The 5623-nt window shown below is 50.3% G+C and overlaps 1 pseudogene; it reads left to right on the top strand.

Annotated features, from left to right (window-relative positions):
- Positions 1–4876: 4876 nt before the first annotated feature.
- Positions 4877–5345, top strand: LOC118724240 (annotated as a pseudogene).
- The last annotated feature ends 278 nt before the right edge of the window (positions 5346–5623 follow it).

The following is a 5623-nucleotide window of genomic DNA, read 5'->3' as shown; positions in this document are numbered from 1 at the left end:
TTAAACTTGGTCCAAGGCTTTTGCAGAAAGTGGTGGGAAGAGAGTTCCCAAGGAAATGCAGGTGCTCACGCTGTAGTCTGCACACCTGGCATGAGAGGGGAGGCCTGCTAGTGGGTACCCCTGGCTGACCCCTGTGGGTACGGCCTTGGGTGGCCTCACTGTTGGGGTCAGATGCCCCCCCCCCCTCCACCCCAGACAATGGGGCTTTCAGCAATCATGTGTGAGGACCCCGGGTTTACTGTCCAGGGAGACTGTTAGGTGAACAGTTTTTGGAGTCAAGCTGCTTGGATTGGAAGCCCAGGCCTCCCCCAATTAGCTCTGTGACCCTGAACCGGACTTTCCATCCTCAGGCTCATCATCTGCAAATAGAGAAATAATAGCACCTATTTCATGGACCATTTGCGAGGAGATGCATACAAAGGGCCTGACACAGGGGAAGTGCTTGGATAGAGGGTGACTGTCTTAGTTTGGGGTCTTCCAGAACAAGACCCTGAGATAGGACGTGAATACAAGGTGAAGGTAGGGAGAGGGGATGGGAGATGCCCAAGGCAAGGTGGCTACCTCTGTGGGCTAGTGGCCCTTAACCCTGCCCAGGAACTCAGGTAGCAATGTAGAAATGCACCTTAGAGTTAGCCTACGCAAAAGATGAGGGAGCTGGGGTATGCCTACATCAGATCCCAAAAGTCATTCCCTGGACTGCTCCAGGTGGTTTTAATGTCCTTGTGTGTCTGGCCTCTCTCTACCTCCAAGGTGTCAAGGTGGACTCCAGGAGGCAGAGAAGGCCTGCAGGCAAAGATGGGAGGTCCTGAGGAGCGAGGGGAAAACATATACCCTGCTACCGGCATTGTTATTCTAGGCTCTACCCAAGAGCGGTTCCTCGCATGGTGGCATTTCTTTCATTCCAGACAGACAGGTGCCATGCCAGCGGGCTATCATCCTGAGGAGTTGATAAGCTCCATGTTCTAGTGTCAGCTCTTTCCCCAGCAAACTGCAAGCCTGAGCTCCTTCTGTCCCTTTCTCTGGCTCACAGTGTCCCCAGGTGTTTTGGGATGCCCATTGACCTGAAATAATGGCTTAGATGGTGGGGGGTGCCGGGCACCCATTCTTTTGCCTCCTCAGCTCCCGGGCTTGGCTATATGTAGGTGGCTGTACTGTGAGGGACAGGCTTCTGTTTCCTGAAGCAGAGAAGCCACTAGAACTAGCCCGTGGAATGTCCTGTTGGCTCTGCCAGTGCCCAGAATGGGGGGGTCAGAAAGTGCTGGGGAGAGATGGTCCCAGGCCACAGGTCTAATCTTGGGGACCAGGACATCAGGATCCCCTTTTATTTTAAAAACTAGAGGCCTGGTGCACAAAATTTGTGCACAGGTAGGATCCCTAGACCTAGATGGCAATCAGGGCTGATCCAGGCCTTCCTTTGTTCTATGCTGCCCTGTGGTGATTAGTGCACATCATAGCGAGCAATAGAACTTCCGGTCAAACTTGTGCAGGGACACTTTGCATATTAGCCTTTTATATATATAGATGACATCCACTTGAAAGTAGATCCCTCAGAGAGCTGATGAGTTAGTCTCTGGTGGCAAACACTGGAGCAGGAGACTTAACCGTGCACGGGGCATGCCCTATGTCTCTAAGTTGTACCCCCGTCTCCTGGATCATCGGGGTCAGGAGGACCTTTTGAGCTCCCTACCAGCCTTCTTCACTTCTCATGAAGAAACTCCAAATGCCAAATATTCCTTGGCTTTCCCTCCCCTTTACAATAAGTTTCCAGTTTCTTTCTTTTTCTTTCTTTTCTTTTGTTTTTTTCTTCCAGAAAAATCTATTTTAATGTTGATCAAAAGCCTTGTTCAGAGCCCTGGGTGACAGCCCAAGAATTCGGCTCTGCAGGCAGCGCAGGTCCGTGAGCTGGTGCCGGGCTGGAAAGTACAGGGCAGAGGCTGCCAGCTGGCCAGGTGTAGGCCCTCCCTAGTGCCACCTGAGCTACCCACCCCAGGCTGGCAGCCTCGCTGGCCTGTCTAGCCCGGGACTGCGGCATCCCCGTCTCCCTTGACGGCTGATGGCAATGGAACGGCTGCTCTAAGAGGCAGCTTTCTACAAAGACAGAAATAATCAGGTTGAGCAAAGGGGAAAAAAGGGAAAATTGAGCATTATGAGGGTGATAATTCAGAAAGTGTCAGCTTCAGAATAATTGAATCGGATGACATTTTGTGCTACGGGAAACAATAGCAGCTAGCCCGCTGCCCGTCTGATTCATGTCTGGTTCATGTTTAACAAAACAAGGGCAAGGGTCACCCAGCCACGAGCCCCATAAATAACCCGTTAATGGGATTTCCAAACAAGCTGTCCTCAGAGTGGCTTTCCGTCTCACTGAGAGAATATTAAAATGCAAATGGATTCGGGCTGTGTCTTCATAAACAACCGTGTTCATTTAACCTCCGACCTCCCCGCTTAACTGCCCATTCCAGCAATTTGTACGGGCTCCTCCGCCGCCAACTCCTCGCGGTAATTCAGGGAAAGTGCATTAAAGGAAAGGGTTACAATTTGCGATGCTCAGTTAATCACGCTATTGAGATGTTTATGGACAGAATCTCACTTCTCTTAGGCCTCCTGCCCCCACTGGCCCAGTGCAGCCAGTTGGTTCCTTTTGTTGTCGAAGAATCCGCTGAGGGCGGGAGCAGGCCGCCTTCCCGGGGGGGCCCCTCTGTGGGCCGCTAATCACCAGCCTGGTCTCCTTCCTTGGCTGCTGTTCTTCTTGGGGTCTGGCCAGAGGCCTCCAGTGAAACGCTTCTCCCAGCAGATGGTCTCGAGGCTTGGTTCTCCTTTGTGAAAACGGGCCAGGCTCTCCCCAGGCGAGTGTCTGCCACTTGGTTTCTTCCTGGGATTTCCCTGTCTGTTCCCCCAGGCCTGCCCTGCCCCAGCCCTGGCACTGGCCTGGCAGAGGGCTCCAGCTTTGGACCAGCTGTTTGAGAGGCAGCTCAACGGTAGGTTCTCCCCCAGCATCTGGGCTTTCTCCCCGAGCCTCCACCCTCTATCTATCCAGCTGAGAAAAAACAAGGGAAGACTGTTAGCCAAGGGCAAGACATGAGGTCTGATGCCATTTCAGGGAGTGAGAAGGCACCGTGGGAGGAAGGGTTCTGGCAGCTCCTCGGTTGCCCAGATGGATCACACATAGAGAGGACTTTTCCACGTAGGTGATTCCAGCAGATGTGATTGGCGTGTGGCACCTATGGTTCAACCATGAGGTTTCGCCCTTTTCTTAGAGATGGAAAAAGTAAACTCAGAGGGGCCAAGTGACTTGCCTGGGGCCACCCAGTGAGTGGAAGGCAGAGTGAGCGAGGCCTGCCTGACAGGGAGGTCAGGAGCTCCTAGCAGGCGGGAGCCTGGACCAGAGTCTCTCTCCTCTCCAGGGCAGGAGGAGAGCAGAGGAAGCGAGGCCGTGCTGGGCAGGGCATGTGGGCGGGGAGGAGGAACTCTGTGTCCTTGGCCCCAGCAGGACTGACGGCTCCCCTACCTGGAACTGGACTGCCAATTCCAGTTGCATTTTGTGTTGGTCTACGAAGTGAGTAACTCTCTCCTTCAGCTTTTTCTCCCCTCTTTACCAAGAAGGGAGGAGGAATGAATTCCCAGTAATTTCTCCAGTTCACTAATGGAGACTCGGGACCGCCAACATGAGAACTATCCATCTCTGCTTTGCTTCTCTGCTTGATAAACTCAGATATGCTTCTGGTTGCACATCTGTATCAAGGACTGCAGATGCAAGCCCAGTAAGGAGCCCGCTGAGGCTGTGGCCACGGGGCTATGTGGGCCTATGTGAAGGTGGCCCTTCCTCCCACCCATCCATCCTCCCTCCATATTCCTCCTTTTCTCCTTCTTCTCCCTCCCTCAGGCTCAGCACCCAAGGCCTGGCACTTAGATGGGTAGAAGGGGTTCTCAGAAGGGGAAGCCAAGAGTCCTGCAGCCCTGCCCCCACATTTCCTGTTAGGTTTCCCTCAGAAACCTACCTCTCAGGGATGGAAGCTCTGTCTCATTCTCTCCCCATCTGTGTGTTTTGTTTCTGTTCCTCTTGCTGACCTCTTGTGTCCCATGGACTAGTTTTTGTTTTTTTCTATCCTTGTCTCTTTCCTTTCTGCCTCTTCTTATGTGTTTTTCTCCATTTCTCCATCTCTGTGCTCCCTCTCCTTCTCTAATATCTCCATTTCTTAGTGAAGCAGGAGGTGAGATCACTGCCTGTGGAGTGTGTAGGTCATTAAGGAGGGAGGAGAAGGGTGAAGGCTTGGGCAGGTCTCAGAGGGTCAGATAACAAGAGCCAACCAGGCAGACACTGGAGGCTTGTGGGACAACAATGGGGCTCAGGTGATGATGGTGAGTTTGTGGCAGGGCCACCTATGTGGCTGGATGCTGTCTTACAGCAGGGTCTGCTGCACGGTTACCAAACCATAAATAATGGGCAATTGGATTGACACAGAAGTGGGTTTCTCAAAGGATGTGATGAAAGGACAAGAGTCAAAAGACTTTGCAAAAGAGTGGATAAGGTCATAGACCATGGGATCTTGGTAGGATTGGGAAGAAAAGAAAGATAGGAAGGGCAGATTGGGAAAAATTAAAGGAGATGAAAATGTTGGTGGTTTTTAATGAAACAGAAGAACAGATGTTGTGATAATAGGAAGGTGAGGGGCCTGGAGAAAGAGCAGCCTCAGGTCAAAGGGGGTGGGTAGATTTGCCTGGTTCTGAGATGCTGGGTTCTGGGTAATGGCACAGTATAAAGGTCATGGAGCAGTGGCTGCATGCATCAAACCAAGGAAATCACTCCAGACATAGTGGCTTAAAACAGCAACATTTTCTTTTCTTTGACGGCCATCATAGAAATGCCGGCATCAAAATGAAGTTCAATTCCTTGGTGACTTCTGACCAGAGCAAGAACCATGAGAGGCATTTCAATGAGACTTCCCACATTCGTAGGAAGACTATGTCTTCTCTTTCTAAAGAGCTGAGATAGAAATACAGTATTCAATCCATGCCCATTCGAAGGGATGATGAAGTTCAAGATGTGTGAAGACATTACAAAGGGCAGCAAATTGGCAAAGTAGTTCAGGTTTATTGGAAGAAATATGTCATCTACATTGAATGAGCACAGTGAGAGAAAGTTAATGACACAACTGTTCAAGTGGGCATTCACCCCAGCATGGAGGATATCACTAGACTAAAGCTGGACAAAGTCTGTAAAAAGATCCTTGAACATAAAGCCAAACTTTCCATGTGGAAGAGGAAAAGAGCAAATACAAGAGAGAAACAATTGAGAAGATGCAGAAATAAAATAATCTCATACAACTTTCATTAAAAACTTAAAATGAAAAAAACACACACAAACAAACCACACTACCAATAACAATTTATTATTTGTTCCCAAGTCTAGAGTCATCTGGGAAGTTCTGCTGATCTTGTCCAGGCTTGGCTGATCTTGGCTGGGCTCTCTGATGTTGGTTGGAGCTGGCTGGTCAAAGATGGCTTCACTCTTAGGTCTAGGGGTTTGACTGGCTGTTGACTAAGGTTTTGGGAGATACCAGATATTATGTCTCTCATCCAGCTCATACCCAGATGGAAATTATATATAGTATCACCTCATCTG

Source organism: Pipistrellus kuhlii, unplaced genomic scaffold (assembly GCF_014108245.1).
Source record: "Pipistrellus kuhlii isolate mPipKuh1 unplaced genomic scaffold, mPipKuh1.p scaffold_m20_p_2, whole genome shotgun sequence".
Taxonomy (NCBI): Eukaryota; Metazoa; Chordata; class Mammalia; order Chiroptera; family Vespertilionidae; genus Pipistrellus; species Pipistrellus kuhlii.
Note: the sequence above shows the minus strand (reverse complement) of the source record. Positions and strands in the feature narration are given on the sequence as shown.